Genomic DNA, 18574 nt, shown 5'->3' with positions numbered 1-18574 from the left:
TGTGGCATTCGGGGCCCTCTGTTGCTCGCCTCCTCGCTCAGTCCTCAATTGACAGGAAGGCTGACCAATGGGACCGAGAGGAGGCTAGCGGAGCCTGGTCATTGGATGTATGAGAGCCGGGACTGGTGGCGGGGTCGGGGGGGAAGAGCGCTGCATTCTGGGAAGCGTAGTCTTACCCCTTTTCCGGACGTTCTGCAGTTTTCTAAAAGCGTGGTTCCCTAACCCATTAGGAGTGAGCAAACATGCTGGCCATCGGACTGAAAGTATTCAGAACACCAGAGAATGAGGGTTTATAACGCAAGGAGATAAAACATAAAAACAAAAAAGTTTTAAAAGTGTATTCAAACCAGGTGTGCTAATGTTTCTCAAGCAACTGCCCTCAAGTGGCGTCCAGGGGAAAAAGTGAATTTTGAGAATGTGGGATGGGGAATAGAACCGTAGCATTTTTTCGAAAGGTTCTTTAGTTCAGCGACCCATTTGCTATCTGAATACCGTTGCGTGAAGTACCCGATAAAAATATCAGACCGCGGAATAGAAGAAGTGTAAAAAAATTTAACTTAAAACCCCCGAATGGCTTCGTGTTATACAAAATTCTGGACGTAATTACTGTATCATCTTATTTGCAAACGGGTAAGCTAACGTCTTTCTTGTCTTACAAGTTAGAAGATCACAAGGTGTTTTTAAATAATTTATTGGAAGATAAACAGGAGAAACAAAAAAAAATGCTTCAAGGCACTCTTTTAAGTACCCATCAGTAATTAAGATAAAGCAAATCTGAAATAATTAAAAGATCGATTGCATGTCCAAGTTTGTTTTTAGTCTTTCGAGGTTTGTTTATATTTTTTAGTTTTACCATATAGTGCATATACAGTAAAATGCACAAATCTTGTGTGCACCTCAATGAATTTTTATGATGTATACACCCATGTAAACCACCTAGTGCACAATAAAGAACAGCCCCACTGTTCCATCATGTATTCTTTTATTTTACTGAACAGGACTAGACACCTGCTAATTATATCTGAAATGCCAGCCAACTAATTATTAGCTTATGTTTGAAGGTCTCTGGGACTCACTTGCCCTGATAAGTGTTAAGTATAATCTAATATATATATATATGCCATCTATTTGTATATGTGTATGTATTTTTGGTTATTATACAGTTTATAGTTGCCATATGTTTTGTGTCATTCTGTTGGGCAGATACATCCATCCTTAATCAAAGACCAAAGGCTGACATCTGATTGCTTTCTTTTGTTTATATTTACAGGTAAAAAAGAAAAAGAAGAAATTCTAGATGAAGATTCTATTTGCTATTTGCAATTATAGAGATAATTACTAACATAAGAGTGTCTTTATCACTTGATCATAACATTTTATGAATACATTTAAGACAGTATTGACATCTGTTCTGGAAACAACTTGAAATTAGGACTAAAAGAACAAGGAAACTTAGTTCAAACAAGCAAAGAAATCAAGTTATTTGCAATGAAAAATATGAAGAAGTGGGAGTATGAAAGCCAAATCTTTGATTCTAACACACCTTTCTGTGGGCTTCAGTTTCCTCATATAAAAGATGAGGAAATTTCAAACTCTCTAATAATCTATGCTACCCTTAACATTCTGTAAACATATAGCAAATTTGGAAACGGTAAAGATAATTCCATTTAGAATTAATCAGGCCATGGTTCTTAATAATGACTTGATTTGCCTTAATGTCATTATCTTCAACCATGAAGGACATTCAGATATTTAATTGGTGTTTCTCTCTTTCAAGGGCATGAGATCTTTGAACAGAGAAAATGTGTTTCCTTTTTTATCCCCTGCTCCAAACTGTTCCAAACAGCCATGAGGTTGTTGCTAAAAAATAAAAGGGGGACATTTATACTCATACAGAGTCCAGCTAAGCTTAGCCAATGGCCCTCCTCTACTTACACAGAATGAAGAAGCAAATGTAACTTGTTGCTTTTCCCCTGTATGCATTTTCTCTCCACCCTAGGCCTTGAGTGACCTAAGTCTGTCTCCAAAGCTAAAGAAACTGTAGGGGGTTCTCTGGAGCCCAGAAGTATGCCAGAAGCCAGGTGGAAAACAAAGATTGCAAAGTGTGTACAATACTTCCATTTTTCCATGTCCTCAGAGGCCAAAAAGTACCCAAACGCACAGTATAAACCCAAAATAAATATTATTTATACTTACTAAGTGATATATATATCTAGGTTCAAGCCAGTAAGCAATATTATATGTTGTAAAACTTTTCAGGCAATACCCTGTGATTAATAACTAGCTTTAGATGCTCAGCAAAGTGCCATAACCCATTATAGTCCTCTGACACTCATTTAAAGGCCACAAAAGCTTGGAGGTCAAAAACTTTCTACCTCTAGGTACCAGAGCAGCTTAAGGAATAACCTACTGGTCCAGGCTTGCTCTGGCCAAACACACCTGTTCCTTCTGTCATGTGAACTAGTCAGAGTCTTCTCCTGGTGCTGTATTCCAGGGTCTCACACACCAAGACAAACAGACTGTTTTCTCTTTTCTGGCTTTTCGACTTACTAGTCATGTTGGCAACTTATTTAACCACTCTATACCTCCATATTCTCCCCTTTAAAATTAGGATATAAATAATACCTAGTTCAAAGAATGGTTTGGGTATTCAGTGAGCTAATAACAGATGTAAAATATTGAGAAAAGGGCCTGACAAGAAGTAAGCACTAAGTAAATCTTAACTGGTGGTGGTGGTGGTGTTATTGACTGGGGAGGGATCAAGAGATGTTGGGGAGAAAAGGGAGGAGAGTCTGCTGGTGCATTCTGGAACAATTCAAACAACCATATTCAAGTGCCCTTCCCACTCCCACCAAAAGCTTACAACAGACCCAATCCACACACTTCTTTGAGTGAGACCTCATTTACCGCACATCAAATTAGCTTAAGAGGTAGTATATTCACAGGGTATTGTTTGGCTCTACTTCTGCCAGTGTTGACAGCTGTCAGAGGCCTTTGCTCTGTGCTTGAGGAACAATATGGAAGAAGACAAATTGGTCCTTGAAGTCAGCCAGCATACCTGGTAAAGGCAGGAGAGTCCCATAGCCTCTGCCCCCATCTTTTGCTTTCTAGGGTCCTTCAGGTTAGATATGCTATAGAGCAGGGAAATCCAGGAGCCAGAGAGCACCAGTGATCCTGATTGGCCCATGAGACTTGACAACATAGTTGGCCTGTTTAGTATTTGTGACTCTGTCATTTGCCAAGGTTAGTTTCAGCAGACAGGTTTCTTAGTCCCTAAAAAGCCATCTTCATTCTCTGTTTCCCCTTTTCCCAGCTTTATCAGGTATAATTGACAAGTAATAGATCGTTTCCATTCTTAAACTGCACAGATTTCACGGAAGCTCCATTTGAAGAATTTTGCTTTAGTGCTTAAGGTCAAAGATTTGCAATGAGATATTACCAAAAACTTAATGGATACAGTATGTTCGATTCATTAGTAATCAGTAACAGCTCTACTCTGTGAATCTATCTAGGTTTGTGTGCATTTTAAAAAATGTAGTCCCTTATGCTTTTACTTGTGCCAATGTAATGAAAAGATAAAGAGTTTAGCCATATCAATCGACCCATCCAATTACTAGTTGTGCATTTGTATACTTAATTCTATCCTTGACCAGAGACTTTAGCTCAGTGCCACCCAATAGAAATATAATGCAAGACACATACACAGTCTTAAAGTTTCCTTTTCCTACATTTTTAAAGTAAAAAGAAACAAGTGAAATTAATTTGACAATATAGTTATTTACCCTGATATCTAAAATATAATTTCAACATGTAATCAATATAAAAAGTACTAATGAGATACTTTACTTTTTCATACTAAGTCTTAAAAATTCAGTATGATTTTTATACTTACACACATGCCAGTTCAACCTAGCCACATTTCAAGATTCTGTGATCAAGAGGTAGGACAGCAATGACATACTAAGAAAGATGTACAGGCAACAATGGGAGAAACACCGACGGCTGGAATGAAGGATCAGCGGGACAGATGAGTGCAGGGTAGAACTGGAAGGAATTGGGAGCATGGTGCCTGACTGTAGAGGACACTGGTCAGCAGAGTAAGAAGACTGTGCTTGATTTAGTAGGCAAAAGGGAGCTGTTGATGGCTTTTGACTCTTAGAGAGACAGTACTAAAGTAATGCTTCGGGAAGATTAATCTGGCCAAAGGATGTAAGGAATGAATTATTTTAATCAGATAAGAAGAAATGAGGCCTGGAAAGGGTAGTCAAAGAAATGGTAGAAAGAAAAAGATAACAGTGAGACATTTCACATGAAAAATGGACAAATCAAACAGCTATTTATGATAGAAACAGTCCAGACAATCTCAAGAGTTGTGTGGTAGGTTTTGGGGGCATATTCTCAATTTAAATCCTTTAGGTCTCAATGGCTTGCCAGTGTCAGTTTCATGACAGGACAGCCTTTATCAAAACTGTATCTACCTGGTCTGTCCTACTGCCCAGAGCAAGGCCACAAAACTGGAAGTTCCGGAATTGTCCCTATGAAGTCAGGGATCCTTTGGCTTCTGGCTTGTTTTACATTCTAGCAGGTTTAATGCTCTAATTATCCTGAGGTTTATAGTCCCAAAGCAGAACAGAAACAAACTGTGATTTCATTTTTTTTTAACTTAAGTACAGTTGATATACAATGTTTTATTAGTTTCAAGTGTGCAACACTTTGATTGATGCAGCAGTTACCCATATGATTAAATCCGCCCTACTAGTACAGCTATTATCTGTCAACATAGGAAGATTTTACAGAATCACTGACTGTATTCTCCATGCTGTACTACTACCCATGACCAGCCTACATTATGATTGAGAATTTTTGTGACCTTATATCCCCCTCAACCTCCCATCCACCCACACCAACCCTTCCCACATGGTAACTAGCAGTCACTTCTCAGTGTCTATGAGTCTACTGCTGTTTCGTTCATTCTGTTTTGCTTTGTATTTATATTCCACAAATAAGTAAAGTCATATGGCATTTGTCTTTCTCCACCTGGCTTATTCCATGTAGATCCATCCATGTTGTTACAAATAGTAGGATTTCTTTCTTTTTTATGGCTAAATACTATTCCACAGTGTATATGTATCACCTCTGTTTTATCCATTCATCTACTGATGGACACTTGGGTGGCTTCCATATCTTGGCTATTATAAGTAATGCAGAAATAAATAGAGGGGTGCCTATATCGTCACATCAGGGAGTTTGTTTTCTTTGGGTAAATTCCTAGAAGTAGAATTAGTGGGTTGAATGGTATTCCTAGTTTTAGTTTTTTTACTGCTTTCTACATGGCTGCACCAACTGACATTCCCACCAACAGTATTGGAAGGTTCCCATTTCTCCACATCCTTAGCAACATCTGTTATTTGTCTTTTGGACAGTGGACATTCTGACTGGTGTGAAGTGTTATCTCATTGTGGTTTTGATTTGCATTTCCCTGATGATTAGTAATGTGGAACATCTTTTCATGTGCCTGTTGGTCATTTGTATTTCTTCTTTGGAGAAATGTCTGTTCAGGTCCTCCACCCATTTTTTAAATTGGGTTATTTTTGGGGGGGGGTTGAGGCATATGAGCTCTTTATATATTTGGATATTAACCCCTTAGCAGATGAGTCATTTTTATGAATATATTCTCCCATACTGTAGGTTGCCTTTTTGTTCTGCTGATGGGGTCCTTTGTTGTACAGCAGCTTTTGAGTTTGATATAGTCCCATTTGTTCATTTTTTATTTTGTTTCCCTTGCTGAGATGTGTCCAAGAAAAATTGCTCATACTTTTGCTTAAGAGACTTTTGCCTAGGTTTTTGAGTTTTATGGTTTCATGACTTACATTCAGGTTTTTGATCCAAGTTTACTTTTGTGTATGAAGTTAGGCAGTAATCCAGTTTAATTCTCTTGCATGTAGCTGTCCAGTTTTTCCAACAGCAGTTATTGAAGAGTCTGTCTTTTCCACATTGTATATTCATGGCTCCTTTATCATATATTAATTGGCCATGTGTGTTTGGGTTTACATCTGGGCTCTCTATTCTGTTCCATTGATCTATGGGTCTGTTCTTGTGCCAGTACCATACTGTTTTGATTACTATAGCTTTGAAGTCAGGGAGTGTACTACCCCCAGCTTTGTTGTTCTTTCTCAGAATTGCTTTGGCTATTAGGGGTCTTTTGTGGTTCCATATGAATTTTACAACTGTGTGTTCTAGTTCATTGAAAAATGCTGTTAGATTTTGATAGGGATTGCACTGAATCTGTAAATTGCTTTGGGCAGGACGGCCATTTTGACAATATTAATTTTTCCTATCCATGAGCATAGGATAGATTTCCACTTATTTGTGTCTTCTTTAATTTCTCTTATGAATGTCTTTTTTTCAGAATATAGGTTTTTCACTTCCTTGGTTAGGTTTATTCCTAGGTATTTTATTCTTTTTGATGCAAATTGTGGTTCCTATTCATCAAAATTTGTCAATGCCTTCTGAAACCAGTACTTTAATTTCTCAAAGTCTCATAGTGGGAGTTCAGTAAAGATACTGAAATTAAAGTTAAAGAAAAACACAGAACATTTTCTAAACTTCAAAAATTTTCTGAATTTTTTTACCCAGATACTTCCAACTAGTGTTCCAATAGAACTTTATTCTTTGGAACATAAGGTAGTTACTAGTAGTTACAATTTTACAAGTAAGCTAATAGCAAAAAGCCAAACCAAACCAAAAGGTCACATCAGAACTGAAAACTAGCAGGAGCTCTAGATTACAAAATACCTAGTTGAACACTCTTCCTTGGAGATGAGAAAACTGTGACCAAAACAGAAAGGTACAGCCCATCCCAGAACCTGGGGCCCCTGATTCCCACTTCCGTGCTTACCTCACAGTCTCACACTGGCCAAAGAGCCTGTTCTATGACAAGGTCACTTCACCCTCACTGACAAGGGCAAAATCAGTTATAAAATTCAGCACACTAGCTTACATCTGCACAATGGAGTATTACTTAGAAATAAAAAGATCTTACTACGCTGATGGACAGTGACTGTAATGGGGCATGTGGGGGGACTTGATAATAGGGGGAGTCTAGTAACCATAATGTTCAAGTAATTGTACATTAATGATACCAAAATAAAAAAAAAAAAAAAGAAATGAGCTTTCAAGTCATGAAAAGACAGAGGAACTTAAAATGAATATTACAAAGTGAAAGAAGCCAATCTGAAAAGGCTACATGCTGTATGATTCCAACTATATGACACTGGAAAAGGCAAAGCTATGGAAATAAAAATACCAGTGATGACCAGAGCCTGGGGGAAGGGAGGGATGGATGAACAGGCAGAGCACAGAGCATTTTTAGGGCAGTAAAACTATTCTGTATGATATTATAATGGTAGATATATATCATTACAACATTTGTCAAATCCACAGAATGTCTGGAGAATTTTAAAACATCTATTCTTTATTAGTTCTTAATGTTCTTTACAGAACATTCCCTTTTTCTAATTGCCCTTATAACTTTGTAGTCTCAATCATTAATGTGGTAGGCAATCTCACAACTTATTTATTTACCTCTCAGAAAGGGTCCCAATCTTTCCATCAATTAACTGTATTGGGTGTGGGGTGATCCATCTCTCCAGGTACTTCTTATATTCCAGGACTTATTTTTACTTTCTAAGTATGGCCAAATTTAAAGCAATATTCCTTCAGCAAAACTAAAGAAATTTGGGGGAACAAATGGGGCTCAAGTTTTCCTGATATTGTTTCATGTTAGATAAGTACTTTCTCCTCCTTGGTCAAGAAAATTCCTGAATATGAGCTGGTCCAAAAGGGAGGCAAGGTTAAACCCCCTTTTATTTTTTTGACTCCCTTCTTAAGCCTGACACTGTAAATACTATGTTAAAGCAAGCAGGACCTATTGCTCTCAAGCAATTAACCTACTAAGACCCACATCATAATAAATCAGATGCTGTCTATAAACGAGCCGTATTTTGTAGTTTTTTGTATTTTGTAGGTGGCATCTCTATCACTTATTTTCTCTAGCTTAAAATCAAATTCCTCAAAATACAAAGCTTTAAAGTATGGCACAAAATAACTCTGATTTTATTCCTATGGTCTTTCATCTTGTGCATACAAAACCAAACTTTACTTTTGTTTCAGGCAGTCCTCCACCATATAAGACCATTGATATGCTGTAACAAAATGATTTATATCAACAACACAGTTTTAACTATATTATGTTTGGAAGACAAAGTTTTTCAGGAATGTGAGTGTCAAGAAACCTATGACCTAACTGACTGGGGGCTTCCAGTCTGTTCTTTCTTTCTCAAGGGTTTTTCTCCAGAGTTGACTGTGAATACTAAATGTTAACAGGAATGAGTTTAATGTTTCTGGTTTAGTTCACTCATCTGATGGTCCAGAGGTATTAAGTACTGTTATACAATAAAGAATTTGTTTGGTCTTTGTCCCTGTTTCCTGGGAGGAAGCCTCTAAACTTTTAGAATTTCCAAGTGATAAGAGGGCCTTTTATTATTCAGGGTCAAGCTATACTTACGTTTATACTGATGAGGTGACTCATGGTGGGCCCCTAGATAGTTTCAAGACAGGAGCTAGACATGCCACCTTCTTAGTTAAAACCAACTGCAATTAGAAGGTTGGAGCTTTGAGATTAATAAAACACCCAGTCTGCTGTTTTCCTAACCTCCAGGGAAGGGAAGGAGGCTGGAGACTGAGCTTAGCCATATAACCAATGATTCAATCAATCATGCTTAAAGTAATGAAATCTCAATGAAGAGCTCTAGGCACCTGAAGCTTCTGTTAATTTCCCTGGTTAGTGAGTGATTCATACTGATGTGCTGGGAAAGTGATGTGGACACAGACGCTTCACCTTTGGTACCTTCTCAGGCCTTGCCCTATGCATGTCTTCCTTTGGTTGGTCCTGATTTACATCCTTTGTAACATAACTGTAGTAGTAAGATTAGCAACTTTCCTGAGTTCTGTGAGTCATACAGCAAGGTACTGAATCTGAAACAAAAGAACCCCTCCCAATTTGCAGCCAGCTGGTTGGATATGCAGGTGGCTTGTGGACTCCAGAGCAGCAGGTATCTGAGGTGAGGGCAGTCTTATGGGAAATTATGCCCTTGATCTGTGAAGTCTGTGATAATCCTGGGTAGGTAAGCATCAGAAATGCATTTTAAACACCCACTCAAAATGTGCCAGGCCCTGAACCAGACACCTAGCTATGCATCACAGATGATTCCTGCCAGCATGGCACTTATAACCTAGTGCAAGAGGAAAAAGTAAATAAACCCACAATAAATAACAAACTTAAGAGTTTGTTAACATTCCATTTCAGGAAACAGTGTAACACATTCCAATATGAGGCTGTTTGTGAGAAATCCCAACTAAAACTGACCACTTGAGTAGCTGCTTGCCAGGGACAAAGCAGCAATTTATGAATCTATGGATGACTGGGCTTCCATACATGTTTTGAGGTACAAAGATGTATGATAAATTGCTTAACTGTACAGAATGGAGCAGTTTTTAGGGGTTTCCCTAATCTGAAAACAGATCAGAGCAGAAAATTGAAACAGAGCAGAAAATTGAAACCAGATCAGCGCTGAAAAAGCAAGGTATCTGTAACCTAATCAAAAGCAACACTGCCTTAGAGTAATGGTTTTTAATCCGCCCCTTTCCCCTAATCTGTAGTAAGAAACATTTGGGTTTATAACTAGCTTTTGAATTCAGACTTCTCCACACACAGGATTTAAAGTGCCAGTGATAAGTCACAGCTTTTTTCTATTTGTTAATCTGCTGATCTACTGAAATTAGTAAACAGGGAAAGGCATGTACCTACCTTGTAAACCATGTAAGTGAAGGTCAGAGGCAAAAACCTCACCATGCATGCCGTGCTCCAAATGTCAGCAGGGGTATTGTAGCCAGATCCTATCAGAACTTCCAATGAGCCATATTGCCTTGTTTGAATATCTTCAGTGAAATGTTTGTGCTGAGTAAGTTAAAAAAGAAATAGTATTATGAAACTCTAAAAAGTAACAAGTCCTCACAAGTCCTCACTGCTTAATGGAGGTTAAAATAAATTCTCTTAAGTTTTCCTCAAACCAAAGATTTCATGTAGCTTATTTCTTAATTATTATTTTGGTGTTATTAACTCCAAACAGCACTTTGATTTACAGTCTAAATTATTTTTGCAAACATATGAGTCTAAACTTAATATTGTAAATAACAGCAATAAACACAGACATGCATGTATCTTTTAGAATCAGAGATTTTGTTTCTTTGTGTAAATTCTTAGAAATGGGTTGTATGGTATTTCTATTTTAAGTTTTTTTAGTAACCTCCATACTGCTTTCCACAGTGGCTACACCACTGATATTCCCACCAACAGTGTAGGGTGGTTCCCTTTTCTCCACATCCTCACCAAAACTTGTTACTTCTTGTCTTTGGATGGTGGCCATTCTAACTGGTATGAGGTGATATCTCAGTGTGGTTTTGATTTGCATTTCTCTGATGATTAGTGATGTGGAGCATCTTTTCTTGTGCCTGTTGGCCATCTGAATATCTTCTTTGGAGAAATGTCTGTTCAGGTCCTCTGCCCATTTTTTAATTGGGTCATTTGGTTTTTTTGGTGTTGAGGTGTATGAGTTCTTTATATATTTTGGATTTTAACCCCTTATCAGATAAATCGTTTACAAGTATATTCTCCCATACTGTAGGTTGCCTTTTTGTCCTGCTGATGGTGTCCTTTGCTGTACGGAAATTTTTTAGTTTGATGTAGTCCTACTTGGTCATTTTTTGTTTTGTTTCCCTTGCCCAAGATGTGTCCAAGAAAAAACTGTTCATACTTATGTTCAAGAGATTTTTGCTTGTATTTTCTTCTACAAGTTTTATGGTTTCATGTCTTACATTCAGGTCTTTGATCAACTTCAAGTTTACTTTTGTGTATGGTATTAAATGGTAATTCAGTTTCATTTTCTTGCATGTACCTGTCTAGTTTTCCCAACACCACTTTTTGAAGAGACTGTCTTTTCCCCATTGTATTTTCATGGCTCCTTTATCATATATATGCATATATATGCATATTGGCTATATATGCGTGGGTTTAACTCTGGGCTCTCTATCCACTTCCATAAAATCCATAGAGGTCAGTTCTTGTGCCAGCACCATACTTTTTTGATTACTGTAGCTTTTTAGTATAGCTTGAGGCTAGGGAGCATAATAATCCCAGTTTCTTCTTTTCTCAAGATTGCTTTGGCTACTGCTTTGGGTATCTTTATGGCCAGTCTTTTGTAGTTCCATATAAATTTTAGGATTGTTTGCTCTAGTTCATTGAAAAATGCCCTTGGTGTTTTGATAGGGATTACACTGTATCTATAAATTACTTTGGGCAGGATGGCCATTTTGACAATATTAATTATTTCTACCCATGAGCATTTGATAGATTTCCATTTATTTGTGTCTTCTTCAATTTCTTTCATCAGTGTCTTATAGTTTTCAGAGTACAGGTCTTTCACCTCCTTGGTTAGGCTTATTCCTAGTCATTTTATTCTTTTTGATGCAATTGTAAATGAAGTTGTTTCCCTGATTTCTCTTTCTGCTAGTTCATTGTTAATATATAGGAATGCGACACCCACTAGGCTGAATCTAGTTATTAGTTCTAATAGTTTTTTGGTGAAGTCTTTAGGGTTTTCTACATATAGTATCATGTCATCTGAAAATAGTGACAGTTTTACTTTTCCCTTGCTAATTTTGATGCCTTTTATCTCTTTTTTCTTGTCTGATTGCCATGGCAAGGACTTACAGTACCAAGTTGAATAAAAGTGGTGAGAGTGGGTATCCTTGTCTTGTTCCTGATTTTACAGGAAAATCTGTCTGCTTTCACCATTCAGTATGTTAGTTGTGGTTTGTCATATGTGGCCTTTATTATGTTGAGGTATGTTCCCTGTATATCCATTTTTGTTGAAAGTTTTATCATGAATGGATGTTGAATTTTGTCAAATGTTTTTATAGCATCTATTGAGATGATTACATGGTTTTTATCCTTCCTTTTGTTAATGTGGTATATCACATTAATTGCTTTATGAATATTATACCATCCTTGAATCCCTGGAATAAATCCCACTTGGTTGTGATGGATGACCTTTTGATGTATTTTTTAATTCAGTTTGTAATATTTTGTTGAGGATTTTTGCATTTGTATTCATCTGGTCTTTTTTTTTTTGTAGTGCCTTTGTCTGGTTTTGGTGTTAGAGTGATGCTGCCCTCATAGAATGAGTCTGGAAGTATTGTCCCCTCTTCTAATTTTTAGAATACTTTAAGAAGGGTGGTTATTAGCTCTTCTTTGAATGTTTGGTAGAATCCACTTGTGAACCAATCTGGTCCTAGACTTTTATTTGTCGGCAGTTTTTTGAGTATCAGTTCAATTTCACAACTGGTAATTGGTCCATTCATATTTTCTGTTTCTTCCTGCATCATTCTTGGAAAGTTGTATTTTTGTAGGAATTTGTCCATTTATTCTAGGTTGTTCAATTAATGGGCATATAATTTTTCATAGAACTTGCTAGTAATTCTTTGTATTTCTGTGGTATCAGTTCTAACTTCTCCTTTTTCAGTTCTGACTTGTTTATTTGTGCCCTCTCTCTTTTTTTCCTGATAAGTCTGGCTAGGGATTTGTCAACCCAAAGAATCAGTTCTTGATTTGGTTTTTTCTATTATTTTCTTATTCTCTATTTTATTCATTTTTACTCTGATCTTTATTAAGAGCACCATAACTTTGGATGCAGGTGGTCACTTCAGCAGAGGAGAATCACAGGGAGAGGAGCTTAGCTGGGATCTAACAGCCATCAAAGCGGGTGGAAGGAATACAGGCAATTGAAGGAATAGAAGCCTGAATGGATGTTCTAGATGTGGGTGGCACACCACAGTGTCCACTACATTTCAGAAGTCATTATAATTGTATTTTAATAATAAGAGATATCAAGTCATTAAAAAAAAGGTGCTCAATAGAAAATGGTGACATCCGTTGTATTTTTTTCCAGAAACTTAGTGGTTTGTCCTGGGGATGTTTCCTCTCATTTATGGGAATGACCCAGGCCTCCCACAAAACAAATAGAAACTTGGGAGCAGTTTGGTCAGTGAAACTACCAATAGGGGGTCAATTAGCCTCTCATGACTCACCTCCCTCTGACCTACCCAACCCAGACTAAAAATAGATGTGTCAGGTGTAGACTCCAGCCTATTCCATAACAGAACAAGCAAGCAAACCTGTGTAACCAGAACAAATAAATAGAGGCTTGCTTGGAGGCCCATTGCCACATAGCACCCACACTGGAAAAAAACATAAATCTGACACCTAAGATGTTGAAAAACAACTTATGTCTTTACTGAAGCCTGGCGAAAATATGGCAAAGACATTTTATCACACTCCTTTAAAAAATTATACTTCCTAAAATTCCTGTTTGGACAATTCATTCCTAGGTGCCATTCATCCAAGTTGTTGCTTTCCAAATCTCTCTTTTCTACTGCTGGCAATACTCCAAAAGACTCTTCCCTCCACCCCTGGATTTAGACCTTTCTTTCACAAGTATACATGCAAATCAAATTTACATGTGCAAATCAGTTTAGTCCTTTCTCTTCACTTTTCAATTTTCTTGTTTTCCTTACCTTCAACAGCATGCAAAGGGCAGACTCATTAACAGAGATGGCAGGAAAAGTAAAATTTGACCCTGTCACACTTGAATTGGTAAATATGTTTTTTTTTTTTAGATAATTATTTTTTATTGAAGGGTAGTTGACGCACAGTATTACATTACATTAGTTTCAAGTGTACAACACAGTGGTAGAACATTTATATACATAATTCTAGGTTCCAGCTATCACCCTACCAAGCTGTTACAATATCTTGACTATATTCCTTATGCTATACATTACATCCTGGTTACTTATTTATTTTACCATTGGAAGTCTGTCCTTTCTTTTTTTTTTTTTTTGTGAGGGCATCTCTCATATTTATTGATCAAATGGTTGTTAACGACAATAAAATTCTGTATAGGGGAGTCAATGCTCAATGCACAATCATTAATCCACCCCAAGCCTAATTTTCGTCAGTCTCCAATCTTCTGAGGCATAACAAACAAGTTCTTACATGGAGAACAAATTCTTACATAATGAATAAGTTACATAGTGAACAGTACAAGGGCAGTCATCACAGAAACTTTCGGTTTTGCTCATGCGTTATGAAATATAAACAGTCAGTTCAAATATGAATACTCATTTGGTTTTTATACTTGATTTATATGTGGATACCACATTACTCTCTTTATTATTATTTTTTTTAATAAAATGCTGAAGTGGTAGGTAGATACAAGATAAAGGTAGAAAACATAGTTTAGTGTTGTAAGAGAGCAAATGTAGATGATCAGGTGTGTGCCTGTAGACTATGTGTTAATCCAAGCTAGACAAGGGCAATAAAACATCCACGTATGCAGAAGATTTCTCTCAGAACAGGGGGGGTGAGGTTCTAAGCCTCACCTCTGTTGATCCCCAATTTCTCACCTGATGACCCCCCTGCGACTGTGCCTGTCTTAGGTTGTTCCTCCCTTGAGGAATCTTACCCGTCTCTGGCTAACCAGTCATCTTCCAGGGCCATACAGGGAAATGTAAAGTTGGTAAGAGAGAGAGAAGCCTTATTGTTTGAAATGGTTAGCTTTTTACTTCTTTGCATATTTATGCCCTGTAGCTTCTATGCCCAGCATTTGTCTTGAGGTATCTTTACCACTTGGAAGAATTATGATACTCGGTAAATTTGATATGAGGCACGAATTCTATTTAAGGGTTGTAATTAGGAAGGAAGAAGAAAAGCTATAGAAGTAGCAGGCGGAAGAAAACATGGGAAGATTGATTATTTCTTTGACATATCTTCTTGTAGAGTAACTTCAGCATGTATAGGTTTTAAGCTACTACTTAAATTGCGCACACACATTAACATAATAGGAGTATAGTTACATAACCAAAGCATACCTGTAATTACCAGCCATCTCCAGTGAAACCAAGAAAACCAGTTAGGCACCGTAGGCATTTGTGAAAACTTATCTATGCTATGGTGGATATTGTCCAACTGAACTTGAACAGTCTGAGAGAAATCAGACAAATTAAAACAACCCATTCCTGGGGAATGTTCACATCCCTTATGTTCTTTTAACAGTAAATAGTCTGTAGTTGTAAGATTTTGGAGCGCTACAATTTGCACTTCTCATAATTCTTGGTTGAGTTCCAACAGTATAGATCCAGTCAAATTTGTTGTTTTACTGTATGCACAGGCCAGCTTAGATATCTCCTTCATTCCCATGGCAAGTCCAGGAGCTGGTGGGATGAGTGCATCTACAGCTGTAGCAGTGCGTGGATCTTTGTTGGGGTTTTTTGATGATCATCTTCTGGCATGAGTCTTCCAGAGAGTGCTGATGTTGGAAGTTCTCTTTCATATCGTATCTTAGTTCATTTTTGGGGTAGCCCAATTAGGCTTTGATCTTCTGTATAAATGCAAACAGACCCTTTGCCTACACTTTTATATGCCTTTATACCCTTGTGTAGAACTCATTGGAGGTTACCACACAGGAACTGCCCCCCCCTTCTTTTTTTTTTTGTTTTGTTTTTGGTATCACTAATCTACACTTACATGACGAATATTATGTTTACTAGGCTCTCCCCTATACCAGGTCTCCCCTATAAACCCCTTTACAGTCACTGTCCATCAGCATAGCAAAATGTTATAGAATCACTACTTGCCTTCTCTGTGTTGTACAGCCCTCCCTTTTCTCCTACCCCCCCATGCATGTTAATCTTAATACTCCCCTACTTCTCCCCCCCTTATCCCTCCCTACCCACCCATCCTCCCCAGTCCCTTTCCCTTTGATACCTGTTAGTCCATTCTTGAGTTCTGTGATTCTGCTGCTGTTTTGTTCCTTCAGATTTTCCTTTGTTCTTATATTCCACAGATAAGTGAAATCATTTGGTATTTCTCTTTCTCCGCTTGGCTTGTTTCACTGAGCATAATACCCTCCAGCTCCATCCATGTTGCTGCAAATGATTGGATTTGCCCTTTTCTTATGGCTGAGTAGTATTCCATTGTGTATATGTACCACATCTTCTTTATCCATTCATCTATCGATGGACATTTAGGTTGCTTCCAATTCTTGGCTTTTGTAAATAGTGCTGCGATAAACATAGGGGTGCACTGATCTTTCTCATACTTGATTGCTGCATTCTTAGGGTAAATTCCTAGGAGTGGAATTCCTGGGTCAAATGGTAAGTCTGTTTTGAGCATTTTGATGTACCTACATACTGCTTTCCACAATGGTTGAACTAATTTACATTCCCACCAGCAGTGTAGGAGGGTTCCCCTTTCTCCACAGCCTCGCCAACATTTGTTGTTGTTTGTCTTTTGGATGGCAGCCATCCTTACTGGTGTGAGGTGATACCTCATTGTAGTTTTAATTTGCATTTCTCTGATAATTAGCGATGTGGAACATCTTTTCACGTGTCTGTTGGCCATCTGTATTTCTTTTTTGGAGAACTGTCTGTTCAGTTCCTCTGCCCATTTTTTAATTGGGTTATTTGTGTTTTGTTTGTTGAGGCATGTGAGCTCTTTATATATTCTGGACGTCAAGCCTTTATTGGATGTGTCATTTTCAAATATATTCTCCCATACTGTAGGGTTCCTTTTTGTTCTATTGATGGTGTCTTTTGCTGTACAGAAGCTTTTCAGCTTAATATAGTCCCACTTACTCATTTTTGCTGTTGTTTTCCTTGCCCGGGGGGATATGTTCAAGAAGAGGTCACTCATGTTTATGTCTAAGAGGTTGTTGCCTATGTTTTCTTCCAAGAGTTTAATGGTTTCATGGCTTACATTCAGGTCTTTGATCCATTTTGAGTTTACTTTTGTATATGGTGTTTGACAATGGTCCAGTTTCATTCTCCTACATGTAGCTGTCCAGTTTTGCCAGCACCACCTGTTAAAGAGACTGTCATTTCGCCATTGTATGTCTATGGCTCCTTTATCAAATATTAATTGACCATATATGTCTGCGTTAATGTCTGGATTCTCTAGTCTGTTCCATTGGTCTGTGGCTCTGCTCTTGTGCCAGTACCAAATTGTCTTGATTACTATGGCTTTATAGTAGAGCTTGAAGTTGGGGAGTGAGATCCCCCCTACTTTATTCTTCTTTCCCAGGATTGCTTTGGCTATTCGGGGTCTTTGGTGTTTCCATATGAATTTTTGAATTATTTGTTCCAGTTCATTGAAGAATGTTGCTGGTAGTTTCATAGGGATTACATCAAATCTGTATATTGCTTTGGGCAGGATGGCCATTTTGACGATATTAATTCTTCCTAGCCACGAGCATGGGATGAGTTTCCATCTGTTAGTGTCCCCTTTAATTTCTCTTAAGAGTGACTTGTAGTTTTCAGAGTATAAGTCTTTCACTTCTTTGGTTAGGTTTATTCCTAGGTATTTTATTTTTTTTGATGCAATTGTGAATGGAGTTGTTTTCCTGATTTCTCTTTCTGTTGGTTCATTGTTAGTATATAGGAAAGCCACAGATTTCTGTGTGTTGATTTTGTATCCTGCAACTTTGCTGTATTCCGATATCAGTTCTAGTAGTTTTGGGGTGGAGTCTTTAGGGTTTTTTATGTACAGTATCATGTCATATGCAAATAGTGACAGTTTAACTTCTTCTTTACCAATCTGAATTCCTTGTATTTCTTTGTTTTGTCTGATTGCCGTAGCTAGGACCTCCAGTAATACGTTAAATAACAGTGGAGAGAGTGGGCATCCCTGTCTAGTTCCCGATCTCAGAGGAAATGCTTTCAGCTTCTCGCTGTTCAATATAATGTTGGCTGTGGTTTTATCATAGATGGCCTTTATTATGTTGAGGTACTTGCCCTCTATTCCCATTTTGCTGAGAGTTTTTATCATGAATGGATGTTGAACTTTGTCAAATGCTTTTTCAGCATCTATGGAGATGATCATGTGGTTTTTGTCTTTCTTTTTGTTGATGTGGTGGATGATGTTGATGGACTTTCGAATGTTGTACCATCCTTGCATCCCTGGGATGAATCCCACTTGGTCATGGTGTATGATCCTTTTGATGTATTTTTGAATTTGGTTTGCTAATATTTTGTTGAGTATTTTTGCATCTACGTTCATCAGGGATATTGGTCTGTAGTTTTCTTTTTTGGTGGAGTCTTTGCCTGGTTTTGGTATTAGGGTGATATTAGCTTCATAGAATGAGTTTGGGAGTATCCCCTCCTCCTCTATGTTTTGGAAAACTTTAAGGGGAATGGGTATTATGTCTTCCCTGTATGTCTGATAAAATTCCGAGGTAAATCCATCTGGCCCAGGGGTTTTGTTCTTTGGTAGTTTTTTGATTACTGCTTCAATTTCGTTGCTGCTAATTGGTCTGTCTAGATTTTCTGTTTCTTCCTGGGTCAATCTTGGAAGCTTGTATTTTTCGAGGAAGTTGTCCATTTCTCCTAGGTTTCCCAGCTT

The sequence above is a fragment of the Manis pentadactyla genome, chromosome 16, assembly GCF_030020395.1.
Source record: "Manis pentadactyla isolate mManPen7 chromosome 16, mManPen7.hap1, whole genome shotgun sequence".
Taxonomy (NCBI): domain Eukaryota; kingdom Metazoa; phylum Chordata; class Mammalia; order Pholidota; family Manidae; genus Manis; species Manis pentadactyla.
The sequence above is the reverse complement of the archived record's forward strand: the minus strand, read 5'-3'. Positions refer to the sequence as shown.